At 43.9% G+C, this 17,054-nt stretch overlaps 1 long non-coding RNA gene across 34 annotated transcripts; it reads right to left on the bottom strand.

Moving 5' to 3' along the window:
• Positions 1–9,819: 9,819 nt before the first annotated feature.
• LOC119336720 lies at positions 9,820–14,741 on the bottom strand. 34 transcript variants are annotated; one of them, XR_005162754.1, is made up of 9 exons: positions 14,496–14,741; positions 14,076–14,189; positions 13,010–13,075; positions 12,828–12,932; positions 11,622–12,613; positions 11,442–11,546; positions 11,143–11,226; positions 10,316–10,534; positions 9,820–10,228 (listed from the first exon to the last, which is right to left on the bottom strand). It is a non-coding gene; the product is annotated as an uncharacterized LOC119336720 (long non-coding RNA). The 34 variants fall into 34 exon arrangements; XR_005162760.1 differs by having other exon boundaries at positions 10,316–10,476; XR_005162770.1 differs by having other exon boundaries at positions 10,316–10,440.
• Positions 14,742–17,054: the final 2,313 nt, after the last annotated feature.

Genomic DNA, 17,054 nt, shown 5'->3' with positions numbered 1-17,054 from the left:
GCAGGCGAAGACCACCTTTAGTCAGGATAACTTGTACTAGCTGTCTCCCTTCAAAATTGGCCGTTATTGGATCCCTTCCCACCCAATATTTGGGGAGAGGGCCAGGGCCTCTATAAATAGGACTAGCCACCACCATAGGGGGGACAGATCATTCAGATCATCCTCAACCACGCAAGTTCACCAAGCACGAGAACACCTCTCCTCAGGAGGCTGTTCTTCCCTTGTAGCTGTTCATCCTCAGCCCAAGAGGCAATCCACCACACCACACTTGAGTAGGGTATCACACCACATCGGTGGCCCGAACCAGTATAAACTCTTGTGTCTCTCGTTCTTTGGGTTCGACGAGCTAGGCCTTGTGATTGTGGCAAGAGTGATCAAGGGAGAGAGAGATCTTCGTGCCACCCCAGTGTTCGAACCTCAAGGGTTTTGGCGGAACCCGAAATCCGACATAGTTTAATTTTGAATTGTGCACCTGAAATGGCTAGAAAACCAATTTAATGTATAAAATGTTCAAACGAACCCTGAATAATTCCATTTCTTTTACGACACACATATAGTTGCATGTTCACTCCAGATAAAAGGTCTAGCAATTCAAACACCGTCCATTGCCGCCGTGACCCCATTATGTAATTCAAATCAAGATGAAAAATCAAGTAGATCACACACAGTTTATTATCACCAACCGTGTAAGATGCAACACAAAATATCCCAGAGCACCGTCGGTGTATAGTACGCCTATGGCTTACGCGAGAAGGTACGTCGGCTACAGTCCACAGCCGGCATCCAAGCACACTAGCTCGCTCCCCAAATATCATTTCACTGTTCAATCGTCGCTGGTGAAAGATGGGCATGTGGACCCGCGTCGTGTGGGCAACTTCGGTGGCCCACTCCGGCGAGAGCGCGGCCGCAGCCACCATGCGCGTGCTAACAAGGTGCATGAGCGCGCCCGCAATCTGCGACCGGGCGGCAAAGGCAGCCCAAACAGCCGCTGTTGCTTCTCAGGTGGCGGCAGCAACATCTGCCTCGGGGATATCAACTGGCGAGAGCGGCACAACAGTTGTCCGTTCTGCAGCGGCGGCCTTAGCCCTGATGGAGGCCGCCCACGACCATGTCGAGGTCGCCCACGCCCAGCTCTTGGCGGTCACCGCACAAATCTAACAAAGCTTCTCCGACAACGGTCGGCAACCCACGGCCGAAGAGCTGGCAATCGCTGAGAGCGTTAGAGCAGCAGTTCGTTCCTCCGCCGCATACCTTGCAATGACGGAGCCCATCCAAGCCCAGATCATGTCCGCCCACGCCTAGCTCGTGGCGGCCTTTTCCAAAGAGATGGCGGACACGGATGGCGAGATGCTTGCCTAGTATGGTGCGATGAATGCCATGGAGCCCCTTCCCCAGGAGACCATCGGGCGCGAGCTGGACATGGATGTGGCGGAGGAGATCGACGAGCACCAGTCGTAGTAGTACTCTTTGTTTTGTTCAATTAGAGCACCGGTCTTTAATTTGTTAGAGTAATGTTAGGTCAGCTAGCTCTGTTTAATTGTTGAACTTGCTCGATTAAGAAGTGTGGGTGTGATGTAGTCTCCTTTGTGTACCCAAATTATGCAATGACGTGGATGACCACTGTAACCGTGGAAATTTGAACCAAAACTTTTGACGTTCAAACTCATCACACATGGGTTAAGCTATCTGAATCGTTTGTGATGTCTACATATCATACACAGTTCTGAATAAGGGACCGTGTCTGATGACACTTTGCGCACCAGTTTTTTGGCTGAAGCGATTCCAAATTTTCGGCTTTCGCGGAAATATCTACCTCCCCGCCCCCTCCCCCTTACTAAAAGCCACATTTCCCCTCTTTCTGCCTTCCTTTCCAACTTGAAACCTTCACTCCTTGCTTGCAGTGCCGCCTCATCGTCGGTGACCCTCCTTCACGCTGCTCGGACTCGTCTATCCATGCAGGTAATCCACACCCGAACCCTATCCTCCTCCTCACACATCCCACATGCCCAGACCGCCGACGCGAGCGGGACACCTTCCACTCAAATCACCGACCCCTCCACCAAATAAGCGCCGCCCTAAGCAATGGTGCACGCAGTATAGCCAGGATCTCAAGGAGCATTTGGTAGCGGAGAAGCAAATCGCGGCCGCACGCGCGGATGAGGTCGCGATGGCTGCCATTCGTGCCGACCCCCAGATCTTGGAGGAGCACCTTGCCATTTCCTAGCTATGCCGGTTAAGCATGCTCGGTTTACCTGTTGCTTGTGCTGCTCCTGCCTTTCCTTCACAAATTCTAGTGAATTGTGCTATCTAATTTTACCATGCAATCTGTTTCTCTAGTGTATATGTTTTATATGTCGTGCAGTGTGGTGCTCACTTATTAACTGTTTTGTTAATTAGTTGTCGTATTCAGTTAACTGTTTGGTTCAATTCTGCAAATGTGATGTTCAATTCTTCAAGCTGCAATTTTGTATTGTCTTCCATGTGAGAAATGGATTGAATTTATCTTTACAAAATACATGAGAAATGAATACAATTGCTATATTTCCAAGTTGTCAAGAATGCTTGGTTTGGTTATACATTGTGCAATGTGGTGCTCAGTTAACGGGTTCATTTGCGTTGTGGTGTTTAGTTAACTGTTTGGTTCAATTCTGCAATGCGATGTTCAATAGTTGTGGGTGCATTCTGTTATTGTATACCATGTGAGGAATAAATTGAATTTGGTTATAGTAAATACATGAGAAACAAATACAATTGATACAATTGGTTGTAGTTAACTGTTTGGTTAACTGTCTAATCTTCTATTTGGAGTATGTTATATTGTGCAATGTGGTGCTCAGTTAATGTTGGTTCATTTGTTGTGATGTTTAGTTAACTGCTTGGTTCAATTCTGCAATGCGATGTCCAATTATCGTGGGTCGAATTTTGTATTGTTGTGCATGTGAGGAATAAATCGAATTTGGCTACACTTAATACATGAGAAACATATACAAGTGCTATATTTCCTAGTTCTTAATCATGCTTGGTTTGGATAAATGGGTTTTCCATGTGGCTTGAATTAATCTGATGAATCTGCAATGTGCTTATTTTTCATCAACATATTTTACTGATAGCATGCGAACCCTTAATAAATACATGAGAAACAAACACAATTGCTATATTTCCAGGTTGTTAAGCATGCTTGGTTGGTTAACTGTTTGTTCTTCTATTAGGAGTATGTTATATTGTGCAATGTGGTGCTCAATTAATGTTTGGTTCATTTGTTCTAGTGTTTAGTTAACTGCTTGGTTCAATTCTGCAATGCGATGCCTAATTGTCGTGGGTAGAATTTTGTATTGTTGTGCATGTGAGGAATAAATCAAATTTGGCTGCACTTAATACATGAGAAACATATACAATTGCTATATTTCCTAGTTCTTAATCATGCTTGGTTTGGATAAATGGGGTTTTCATGTGGCTTGAATTAATCTAATGAATCTGCAATTTGCTTATTTTTCATCAACATATTTTACTAATAGCATGCGAATCCTCACTTAACCTGATCACTAGCTACCTTATATGTGATGCAGGGAAACAATGGGAAGCACTGAGGTTTACAATCGAGGTTAGCACGTGCATGGTCCATTGTCTAATAGCACATTATTGTGCAATTGAAGGAACCATTCTAATATTTTGGTTTTTAACAATTTGGTCTTGCACATGTAGGTCCTGCTGTCAGAGGTTTTGACCCACTGTTCGACCCTTTTTGCATATGAGGAAATGAGTTGTCCATGAATATCAATCAAATCAAGAAACTCATAAAGATTGTTAGGATAAAGAAATTAGCAACAAAAACAACAAGATCTTTGTCTGCACAATGAAGAATATATTAGTTCACTACAAGATGGTACTAACTATTATACTTGCCTTTGTTTTATTCCTTTGCCCCATTTCCAATATAGAGAAGATATTTATGCACATTCTTGTTTTCAGGCATTTCCAAAGAAGTTCACTGATGATTACCTCTCAGCCCACCTACATGGTCACGAGGCGAGGAAGGTTTTCATACAACACCCACGTTTCAATATTGAAGTGTTCCTGAAGAGGGCGAAGGACGGACGGTCAATCATCCACAGGCACTGGCCTAAAGTTGCAAAGACCTGCAACATGAATGAAGGCTCTATATACACCTTCTGCTTCAGCAGTTTTCCAGATGAGATGCATCTGTCTATATACCATCTATGATGCTAATTTCGAAAGGTTCTACATGTTGCATGTGAAACTTGGTGCAGGTGCAGTTGTGTAATGGGGTAGCTGAGTGCTGAAGCTATATGATGTTGTACTCTGATGTATTTCAATTATGAAATTCTGCTTCCTTAATATGGAAATGAAATAAATTATGTGCTTAATATGAATGTCAATTAGATTAATAAATGGATTATTAATAATAGGGAAATTAGTCTGCTAATGGTGAATTAGCCTGCTAATTGGGTTTTGCTATTGCAAACAGTTGTTGAAAAAATACCGTGGGCGATGACCTCAGGCAACACACACAGTTTCTAGGAATAAACCGTGTTGGATCAATGAACAATCACACATGACATTCTCTCGAAAACTGTTTGCGTTAGGCCACCTTGCGCAAACATTTACCACATAAAAACTATGTGTGATGGACAACCTTTGCCACACAGTTTCTTCTATGGACCGTGTGTGATACATTCAATAACACAAATGATTTAACGGGAAAATTGTGTGTGATGTACCTGTGAACGAAAACATTTTCCTTGGAGTGACTATGTGGGATGTATATATGAACAGAAACGTTTAGTGGGGACTGACTGTGTGGGATGTACTTGTGACCGGAAACAATTTTGCATGTATAATTTTATTTTATTTTAGCTCTACTGTACGTATTTCTGTATTTGAGCGCTGGCCGGTCGCACACGACCTTATTTTGCCGAGCATGTGTGCCAAGAGGGCATATCTCCTACAGTTTCTGGGTCATGTGGGAAGGACCCCCCTATCGACCACACTCACTTGGTGATGGTTCCAAATGCCGTCGTGGAAAGGGTTTAAAAACCCTTTGTTTAGCACCGATGCGTACCACTGATTATATCATCAAGTATGCAGATAAGATTTATTATTTTTCCTGCACGCAAACAGATCACAAGTGCCCTGACGGTTCACCCCAGGGCGGGTCACAATACCCCAGATAAAAACCACGGGTGACTATAACAGTTCATAACCAGGGCCGGTTTAATCACAACCTTATATAATCATAACAAAATATCATACCTGTGATATTTGCTCACACTGCCGGCTTATCATACCTGTGCATTAAGGGTTACAACCAAAAAATTGAGAGCACAACGCCCTATTTAATTGATTTATACCGCCGGCTTACAACGCCGCATGCAGCACGGGGTAAATCCCAAAACTTAGAGCACAATGCTCTAAGCACATAAATCATCATACCCTGGCGATTAAAGTCCAAAGCCAGGCCGGGTTAACAAACGCCGGATAGATTCATAGATGAACCATAAGGCAACACAACCCTCATTGGTTTTTCAACCATGTGTTAACATGTCATAAAATGTGAATTTCAAAGAATGTTTAAATCAAATACAGATCAAAAAACAAAAACAATGCTTTCATAGGCTGCCAAGCCTTCAAGTCAAGTTCTTTTCAAGGGCCGCACAACCACTAAGTTAAGCCTTCATTCAACCTTGTAAGCCGGGCCTCACATGACCAATCGCCATTTTAACTTTGACAAGTTCAGAGTCTATATAAGATTGACTGTCAATAGTACAGAGAGTCATTCCAGGATTACCTAGGTGGAGTGGCAGACTTAAAAAGGTAGGATAACCCAGATATTTTTGTTAATACACCTGGCGTCCAAGCCTATTACAAGGGTCAACAAAGCTCTTGTTCATTAACAAAGAGCCCCCAAGTAATGTTTCATTCCAGGCATACAAGCCGGACCAAAAGGGTAAAGATAGCTATGCTCAATGAGCAGGAAGCCCCCAAGTATTTTGTAATCATGGCGTACAAGCCAGATCAAAAGGGTAGTCATAGCTATGCTCAATGAGCAGGAAGCCCCCAAGTATTTTGTAATCATGGCGTACAAGCCGGTTCAAAAGGGTAGTCATAGCTATGCTCAATGAGCAGGAAGCCCCCAAGTATTTTGTAATCATGGCGTACAAGCCGGTTCAAAAGGGTAGTCATAGCTATGCTCAATGAGCAGGAAGCCCCCAAGTATTTTGTAAGGCGTACAAGCCGGATCAAAAGGGTAGTCATAGCTATGCTCAATGAGCAGGAAGCCCCCAAGTGATCATATGAGGTGACAATAAAGACTCATTATTCTTAGAAATGAAACGACAGAGGTCCAGAATTATCAGGGATGCCAGCTTTATTATACTCATTATAATATATACATTGTCAAAATATGTACATCACAAGAGCCAGTGGCTTAGGTGTAATAAGGCCAAAGATGAGCAATATTCCACGGCCGGCGGGTCTCCTCCTTTGACGTGCGTGAGTCCTTATGGTCTCGAACATCGATAAGGTAGTATGACCCGTTGTTCAGATTTTTGCTGACCACAAAGGGCCCTTCCCAAGGTGGGGATAGCTTGTGCATATCAGTTTGATCCTGGATAAGCCGGAGCACCAAATCGCCATCTTGAAAGGTCTTGGTTTTAACCCGGCGGCTGTGATGACGGCGTAGATCTTGCTGGAAAACCGCCGAACGAGTCACCGCAAGGTCACGCTCCCCATCCAATAGGTCAATAGCATCCTGATGTGCTTTTTCATTATCAGCTTCAACATAAGCCGCCACACGGGGCGAGTCGTGACGGATGTCACTAGGGAGAACCGCCTCTGCTTCGTAAACCATGAAGAAAGGCGTGTAACCCGTAGATCTGTTGGGGGTGATATTGATGCTCCATAACACCGAGGGTAATTCCTCCACCCAAAAACCCGGCGTCCTCTGCAAAGGGACCATAAGACGGGGCTTGATGCCTCTCAAGATTTCTTGATTGGCCCTCTTAGCTTGACCGTTGGATTGTGGATGAGCCACTGATGATACATCAAGTCGAATATGCTCTCGTTGACAAAACTCTTTCATAGTACCCTTGGACAGATTAGTTCCATTATCAGTTATAATGTTATGGGGAAAACCAAAATGGAAAATCATCTTTTTTGATGAATTGAACCATTGTCGCCGCATCACACTTACTAACCGGCTCTACTTCAACCCACTTTGTGAATTTGTCAACCACCTCCAAAAGGTGGGTCTTTTTATCCTTAGACCTTTTGAAAGGTCCAACCATATCAAGCCCCCAGACTGCAAATGGCCAAGCAATTGGAATCATCCTCAATTCTTGAGCCGGCATGTGAGCTCGTCTTGAAATTTTTTGACAACCATCACATTTATTGACCAAATCCTCAGCATCAGCATGAGCCATCAGCCAATAAAATCCATGACGAAAAGCCTTGGCCACGAGAGACTTAGAGCCGGCATGATTGAGGGAGTCCTGGATTAAGGGGTCCTCGGGCGTCCGACTTGTTGGACATGGGCCGGATTGATAGGCCATGAAGACTAGTACAATGCCCGTGCGTTGCTATGGGCCATTATTAAAAAAAATCTGATTGTATATATACTTACAAAGGTGAATTTTTTGCCCCTTCGGGATCCTTGTCGATGGATTCTTTTTGAATGTCGACATAATTCATCTCCATCTCTCTCACAATCTGTAAAAAAATCCAAAAGTAAACCTTTTGTACACTACATGTGCAACATCTGGACTACAAGAACAATTATTGGTACGCATATGTTCTAATTCTGTAAAACTTGATGAGTTTTTAGTCCGGTCCATCATATTACGTCAGTGACTTTGTCAATCGAATGGTCTGATGGCGCCCGCAAGCGTCATTGCGTCGGTGCCAGACAAGCCGACAAGGATTTCTCCCGATCCACGACCACCACCATCACCCCGGGAACTTCGAGATGCACCACCCCACCAGCCGCCCACCAGCCTGTGCCACCACAATTACCGGACAAACCCCGCCGCCTCACTGGAGCTGCCAACACGAGGCCTAGCTCGGGCAAGGAGAACCCGGCCACGGGAGCGACCACAACTCGACCGAGGGGGGGGGAGGGGACAACCTCGACCGCCGCAGCGAAGCCAACCATTGCACCTTCTCCGAGTATAGAGGCCAATTGCTGGGGGTATGTGATGTCTCTGGGTGCCGCCAATAGGGACACAACATGTAGGAGAAGGTCGTCGGCATGGGGATGCGGCACCCATGGGAGAATAGGAGAAGGCATAGCACATTATGCAAGTAGGCACAGTGAAATCTGGTGAGGCGACGCTTGATTTACCCAAAATAATCAAACTGAAACACGTGGAGGAGAAACTTGCCTTATGGGAATTGACATAAGGGATTGCATGACAATTTTCTTTCCCTTAGAAGATCTTGCATGAGTTAGGGCAGATGGACGAATGGGAAAAGTCAAGGGGAGGGATGGGTGTACGACAACGTACCATTACTGTCACAGACTCCCTTTAATAGTAAAAATATCACTGTCTCTCCCTTCCTTCGATCCCCATCCATCCCACCCTCTCTTTCTTCTTGTCGCGGGCTATGACGAGGGACATGATGCCTAGTTGGGTAGGGCCGGGGGAACACCCTAATTACGAAGACCAGATGTACATCATTATAATACCCTACATTTTCAGTTGTGTTATCAAATTCATATGTTTATCTTTCGTATACTTTATTAACTTTGCACCCTGCGCCCCTTCCCCTCCCTCCTCCTTCTCCTTCCCCTTCATATTTCAATATCCTATATTTCATTAATCTTATGAAACTACCAAAACCAGATGTACATATACTTTATTAATTTTACGCCCTGTGCCCTGCACATTGTATGGAGAACACATAAATAACGTATCTATCTATGTAATAAGGAGTGATGGTATGTAAAATCACATTGTATGGCTTAGATAAAATAAACCATGGTAGGCCACCATTTTAGGAACTGTAAGCCCTCAACAAGGATTTCATTGTTTTCCAAAACACTCATGGCTGTCAAAAATTCATGACAAAATTTTCAAAATCAACAACAAAAATAGTGCAGAGGAAGTATAATTAAATCTGAACTGAACTTGACAAAATTCAAAATCAGAACCTTTCTATTGTTGTCAATGGATCCTCCTACACATAACATTTTCACCCTCAACGTGAACATATGCTACTATAGTACATCCATTTCTACTTTTCTATATAATTGAGAGCCATTTGTATGCCCAAATCTGATCATAGAATTAGTGTGTTTCTGTTTTATCTTGTATCTATATACTCCCTCCATTCCAAAATAGATGACCTAACTTTATACTAACTTTGTACTAAAGCTAGTATAAAGTTGAGTCATCTATTTTGGGACGGAGAGAGTATACACCTAAATTAAGCAAACATTCAGACATGACATACCGCTTCAGAGAAACACCAGAACAATTCTCAACTCCCAGACTGAAGTCTATTTTCAGGAATGTCGTAGTCTAGTTTCAGGGACGTGCCTGCATTTCTATTGTAAAGTAATTTCTTGTAGGGTACACCTGTGTAGCTAACATGTAATCTGACATAACATTATTTAATACTAACTTCTATAATTTTCTCTGAATCTCTCCTTAGAACATGACAATACCACATCACTATGAGCATAAGAACCTAACAATATTGCCCCAGCTCCATCGCCAGTGTCATCAGAGCCATAGCATGATGTCTGATGTCACAAGAGCGATATAGACCGATGTCTGGCATCACAAGATCCACATCGGACAATATTCGAATGACGATACATGTCTATAATCCTGACACTGTTTTGATGTCATTGCAGTTGAAGATATAAGATATAAATAAGGAGGAATAAGTTACTTATGTCAGAGGATACGGCTTCCATCGATAAAGGCACTGCCCTGTATTGAAACCTGAATAAGGGTAGCCTCGGGTCGACTGCCCTTTCCTATTTCAACTGAAACACCATCACCATGTTTTACAACAACAATGGCATTGTCGTTCGAGAGGTCCATATCTTTGAGATTGATGATCTCATCAGAAGCGGCCTTTGAGCTGTCCACCGCGCTAAGGTGTAGCGTCGTCCTACGGCTGATGCTGAGATGGCAGAGGAGGCTCTCCATTTGCATCCAGGGCTTCTTCCGCCTTGGCCGCAAGAATAAAGAGATATCCTTGGCTGAAGAACAAAATAAAAAATAAAAAAACACAACTATGAACTAAGCAAATGGGATCAATAGGAGAGGGAAGCAAGATAGTAGTGTACCATAAAATTTGCTTGCACAGGTGGATCACAGGCGGGAGATCGCGGAGTAGTCAGGGTCGCACGAGAATAGACAATGACATCTAAGGAGAGGAATAGGATGCCACCTGCTCCGCCGAATGCACTCTCTTGAAAGCCATCAGATGACTTTAGGCTCTCAACATCTAATAGTGAAAAGGAAAACATCTAATAGTTCTAGTGCATTCTTTAGGCTCTCAACATCTAATAGTTTAAAGGAAAACAAATACATGAATGAATTTTTTAGCAAGCATGAGAAACAAAATCCAATACAAAACAGTACCTTGCATGATGATGCAGTAACAGTGCAAGGGTTGCTAAGGATCTAAAAATGTTGCTAGGAATGAGAAATGCAATGGTTTATTTGTAGGATCATACACTGAGAATATTATCATGGTTTCAGTAATAATACAGGCAAAAGTTACACTTGATTGGAATTTAGAACTGATTCTCGATCATCATCCGTAGTGTACCCTGTTCCCTCGAAGTAATATCAACAAAATAGATGGCCTTATAGAAGTCGTCAATAATGGATGAGTAGAGTAAAACAATGCATTTTTCTGTAAACATGTTGAGAAAGCCATACTTGTAATTACAACCATTTGATCTCATAAAGATACACTCAGTAAGATGAAATGGGTTCATTACTTTCTATTGGTAAACAAATACTAAATCCTAATAAACAGGTAGTTTGCTTTCATCCCCTAGAACCGAGTCACAAACAGCAGCAGTTGTGAATAGTATTCTCTAATGGTAAGATTTTTGTACAAAAGAAATAACCGCACGGATAATGCATGGTGAGAAAAGGTTACCATATATAAGAACATGACTGATTGATCATATGTCGACGATTTATAGCACTATTTTAAAAAGGAAGGAACCATAGTCGATGTAACCTGAATACAATAAATAGCATGTCACTTAACAAAACATTCGAGAAAAATAAGCAAATAGCATGCTTCTTTGCATATAAAGCATTATGTTTGAATTAAAAGGAGATGATGATTAAGGGCCTGCCATCACAATGAAATACCAGTGAAGAGTGAAGACAAATTGACTTGTTTTTTCTTTGATATATGAAGGATGGGAAGAAGTCGTAATGGTCAAATACCGGTTAACAATTTTGTATAGTGCAATAATTCATTTTCCTCCCGTCCTTCAATAAGGTCCCACAACTGATTGCCATTGCGAAGTTGTCCTCTAAATTTAGGGTATTCTGATACATCATATTGATTAATATTTAGGAGTGTCAAACATATTGCACACTGTACCAAACAATTCGACTATATACCTCATTCAAAAACTGCAGATTTACCGACTGACGAGATGCAAGTGAAAGACGATTTGCTGCGCACCCCTGCGTGAACTGAGACTTAAATCAAATCAAATACTACTACTGATTTCTGAAACAAAAAGTCTTTGCACTGCTACAGGCAATAAAATAAGTTGCCAAAATTAAATCTTGGTGTGAGATTTTTGTTACACTAACTTTTTGCGAGAACATATCATACATGTATCAATGCATTATCAGCGCATCTACCTCCTTGACCTCCTCTTCCGTGAGCATCACATCGCTATTCTAGTGCATTCTTTAGGCTCTCAACATCTAATAGTGAAAAGGAAATCAAATACATGAATGAAATTTTTAGCAAGCATGAGAAACAAAATCCAATACAAAACAGTACCTTGCATGATGATGCAGTAACTGTGCAAGAGTTGCTAAGGATCTACAAATGTTGCTAAGAATGAGAAATGCAATGGTTTATTTGTAGGATCATACACTGAGAATATTATCATGGTTTCAGTACTAATACAGAGAAAAGTTGCACTTGATTTGAATTTAGAACTGATTCTCGATCATCATCCATAGGTTACCCTCGAAGTAATATCAACAAAATACATGGCCTTATAGAAGTCGTCAATAACGGATGAGTAGAGTAAAACAATGCATTTTTCTGTAAACATGCTGAAACCATACTCGTAATTCCAAGCATTTGATCTCATAAAGATACACTTAGTATGTTGAAATGGGTTCATTACTTTCACTTGGTAAACAAATATTAAATCCTAATAAACAGATAGTTTGCCTTCATCGCCTAGAACCGAGTCACAAATAGCAGAGCAGTTGTGAACAGTATTCCCTAATGGTAAGATTTTTGTACAAAAGGAATAACCGCACGGATAATGGATGGTGAGAAAAGGTTACCATATATAAGAACATGATTGAGTGATCATCTGTCGGCAATTCTATTCTAAAAAGGAAGGAACCATAGCCGATGTAACCTGAATACAATAAATAGCATGTCACTTCACAAGACATGCGAGAAAAATAAGCAAACAACATGCTTCTTTGCACATAAGCATTATGTTTGAATTAAAAGGAGATGATGATTAAGGGCCTGCCATCACAAAGAAATACCAGTGAAGAGTGAAGACAAATTGACTTGTTTTTTCTTTGATATATGAAGGATGGGAAGAAGTCGTAATGGTCAAATACCGGTTAACAATTTTGTATAGTGCAATAATTCATTTTCCTCCCGTCCTTCAATAAGGTCCCACAACGGATTGCCATTGCGAAGTTGTCCTCTAAATTTAGGGTATTCTGAGATACATCATATTGATTAATATTTAGGCATGTCAAACATATTGCACACTGTACCAAACAATTCAACTATATACCTCATTCAAAAACTGCAGATTTACCGACTGACGAGATGCAAGTGAAAGACGATTTGTTGCCCACCCCTGCATGAGCTGAGAACTTAAATCAAATCAAACACAAGGTTTTCAGTAATTTACTACTACTGATTTCTGAAACAAAATGTCTGTGTGTTGCTACAGGCAATAAAATAAGTTGCAAAATTAAAACTGGGTGTGAGATTTTTGTTACACTAACTTTTTGCGGGCACATATCATACATGTATCAATGCATTATCAGCGCATCTACCTCCTTGACCTCCTCTTCCGTGAGCATCACATCGCTGTTCTCGTAACACATGTTCATGTTACACACCCATAGGACAAATTCCATCAGTAGGTTTGATTCGTTAACTCTAGTGGTGATGCAGAAATTAGACAAAAAGTTGAAGAATGTGGGGAGATGTGAATCCAAGTCGTGGTTAGTCTTCTCTGTCCTGAATTTCAAATTTTGCGCTACGTACTCTAAGTCTCTAACGTACAATTTTTTTAATGCTAATACACCCATTACAAGCCCAGCTCCACACGTTCGCTACAAAGGATATCGTGCAATTGGGTGGGAACATCTCCCATGCTAATCTAATTCCCAAATACTCTTGCATGTGAGATCAGGCCATGAGCCAGCTTGTTGCAGTCCCCGCTGATTGCTCTTACTTGAGTTTTGCAAAAACTTTTCAGCTTGTCCTTAAAGGGTATCCAGCCGACCGGGATTGGAGCTCAAGCAGAAGTTTTTTTACCAGAGCAGCGAAGTAGGTCTCAGTCATCACCGGGCCATCGTAAATCGCTGCCATTCCTTCCAACCCAACCAGACCCCTTGCGCCCTCTGCCTCTTCCACCGAATTACAAATCCCAACACTTCGACAGACAAACAAAATAACTTCCCCGAATAGTTTTGTAAAACATGAATCTATGGTTACTTCTAACTAGGGGAACTTAATTTCTAATATACACATAATATGCAAGCAAGAATCAATAGTGGAAGGACCATACATATGAGGTAGCATAAACTGAATGCAGTGACCCTTAATTTTACAAATACACACCGAACCTTGAGCATTGTACTGAAGAACCTTGATGCTTGTGGAACACACAAACTCATTCTCCCCAAATTTTGCAGTCTCTGAACAACAAAACCAAAGGAATCTCGCTGCCCCGGCAACAGCTGCACAAAGAACGGACAAACAACATATCACATTGCTGATTACTGCACCAAAATACGCGGCTGATAAAAAAATCCTGAAGAAACGGGAGAGAGAGAGAGAGAGAGAGAGAGAGAGAGAGACCGTCGCCTGAGAAAGGAGTATTTGAGAATGGGGAGGACGGAGGCGGGCGACGTCAAGCTTAGTGCAGGACGACGGACAACGGCGATGCGCCAGCTGGGCGGGTCTAGGCGACGGTGGCGAGATGGGTTCCTCGGAATGAATTACGATAGTGGAGACGAACGAAACGAACTACGTATGAAACGTACCATCACCGCGGCGGTGTCGTCTCCCCCTCGGACGTCGGCGGGGGCGATCCTGGCGACAGGGATTCAAGCCGCCCTGCCCTGGAGACGCGGCCGCGGCGTCTACCTTAGGACGACGACGGCGGTAACGTACGAACTCGTACGTGGGTGGCGGCTACGAAGAGTCGGCGGCAGGGAGATCGGAGATGAGATCGATTCCGCGGCCGGCTGCGTCTGAGGGAGACGAGAGCGGGTTAGGGATAGGGCATATGGGGTCACTCGAGTTTTTCCTGGAGGAGCGTGCGTGGGGGTGAGGAGGGACGAAAAAACCAAACGAAAAAAAAACCAGACGAAGGTGGCAGGAGAGACGAAAAAACCAGCGAAAATAAACCGGAAGACTATTCATCAACTGCTTCATTAGGAGTAGAGATACTAGACAGAAGACTCCTCCCGTGTCCGGATGGGACTCTCCTTAGCGTGGATGGCAAGCTTGGCGTTTGGATATGAAGATTCCTTTCTCAGTAACCGACTTTGGACAACCCTAGTCTCCTCCGGTGTCTATATAAATCGGAGGATTTAGTCCGTAGAGGCAATCATAATCATACATGCTAGACTTTTAGGGTTTTAGCCATTACGATCTTGTGGTAGATCAACTCTTGTAATACTCATATTCATCAAGATCAATCAAGCAGGAAGTAGGGTATTACCTCCATAGAGAGGGCCCAAACCTGGGTAAACATCATGTCCCTTGTCTCATGTTACCATCGACCTTAGACGCACAGTTCGGAACCCCCTACCCGAGATCCGTCGGTTTTGACACCGACATTGGTGCTTACATTGAGAGTTCCGCTACGTCGTCACCAGAAGGGTCGATGGCTCAATCAATCATCTAGAACAATGCTGCCCTGGGGGAGGTTTTCCTTCCCGTCCAGATCTTTGTGTTCGGCGGCTTCGCATTGCGGGCCAACTCGCTTGGCCATCTAGAGCAGGTCGACAGCTACACCCCAGGCCACCAGATTAGTTTTGAAAATCTGGACTATGTCGCTGATATCCTAGGAGACTTGATCTTTCAAGGATTCGCGCCCCCGACCTCCGCTCTGTCCTTAGATCCGGAGCGTGTCGCCAGATCCGAAGATGGGCTCCCTGAGTTCGCCGGACCATCTGCGGCCACTAGCCCCAGTATGGGAGAGTCAGAGGAAGTAGTGTCACCGGCATCCATCGCGAAGCCGGACTCTTCCCCGGATACTGGATCTGAATCCTCGGGACCAACATCGTGTGAGTTCGGCCTGGGGGTCTCCCTCCCGCCGTACTCCATGGACTCTCTTCTCTCTGATCAAACCTCGCCTTTAAGCGAGGCTTTGGACTTAATGCGATCCCTTATCATTACAGAGGAGCAACGTCCAAACTACGCCTAGCCCGGGCTAGGGGCTGAGAGCAGGGAATTTTACGTCCCACCCACCACCCACTTTATAGCCACTATCGAGGACTTAACAGACATGCTCGATTACGACTCTGAAATCATCGACGGTATGGATGACGATGCCGGAGAAGAGGAGGCCCAAAACCCGCCGTTCGCCGGACGCTGGACGGCCACTTGTTCGTATGATGTGTACATGGTGGATACACCCAAAGAGAATAGCGGCGACGACAAGGAAGATCCAGTCGAGGATAAACCTCTTGAGATACAGCCAAAGCGCCGACGTCGGCGGCGCCGCTCTAAACCACGTCGTGGAAAAGACAGCAATACCAGCACAGGAGAAAACAATACTCTGGATGATGCCGAAGACAATGAAGACCACATTGAGCCAACTTTCGAACAGGACGAACGGGAAGATGGGCGAGTAAGCCCCAATGAACAGGACGTAAACAAAGACTCGGAGGACAGTAATTATCTCCGCTCTTCGAGGATGATGTGAGCCTCGGCAACGAGGATTTCATCGTGCCTGAGGAACCTCTCAAGCAGGAGCGCTTTAAGCGCCGGCTAATAGCCACTGCAAGGAGCCTGAAAAATAAGCAGCAACAGCTTCAAGCTGATCAAGATCTGCTCAACGATAGATGGACTAATGTCCTGGAAGCCGAGGAATATGGCCTCAAGCGCCCAACCAAAAGTTACCCGAAGCGCAAATTGCTACCTCAATTCGATGACGAGGTGATGGAGCCCGTACCATCAGCGCAATACGGCTGACCGACCACCACGTGGCCGGGACAAAGCGGCAACTGAAGTGGAACACTAGCCTGTACTACCTCGCCGTAAAGGCAGAGATAAAACTACTCAGGGATATACATATGACCTGCGACAGGACCTGGACAGTAGAGCAGGACAGACCAGATCGATCTACGGATCGCGGGGGCGTGCCCCTACATGCGACGACGGCTACCTAGCTGGGCGTGACAAGCATAATCATGCCCGGGCCGAAAACCGCAGACGGACTCCATTTGAGCTACGTCGTGACGTGGCCCGATATAGAGGCACCGCACACCCCCTTTGCTTCACTGATGAAGTAATGGAGCATGAATTCCAAGAAGAGTTTAAACCCGTGAACATCGAATCATATGATGGGACAACAGACCCCGCGGTATGGA

This window comes from Triticum dicoccoides, chromosome 7B (assembly GCF_002162155.2).
Source record: "Triticum dicoccoides isolate Atlit2015 ecotype Zavitan chromosome 7B, WEW_v2.0, whole genome shotgun sequence".
Lineage (NCBI taxonomy): Eukaryota > Viridiplantae > Streptophyta > Magnoliopsida > Poales > Poaceae > Triticum > Triticum dicoccoides.
This window is presented reverse-complemented; position numbering and strand designations above follow the sequence as displayed.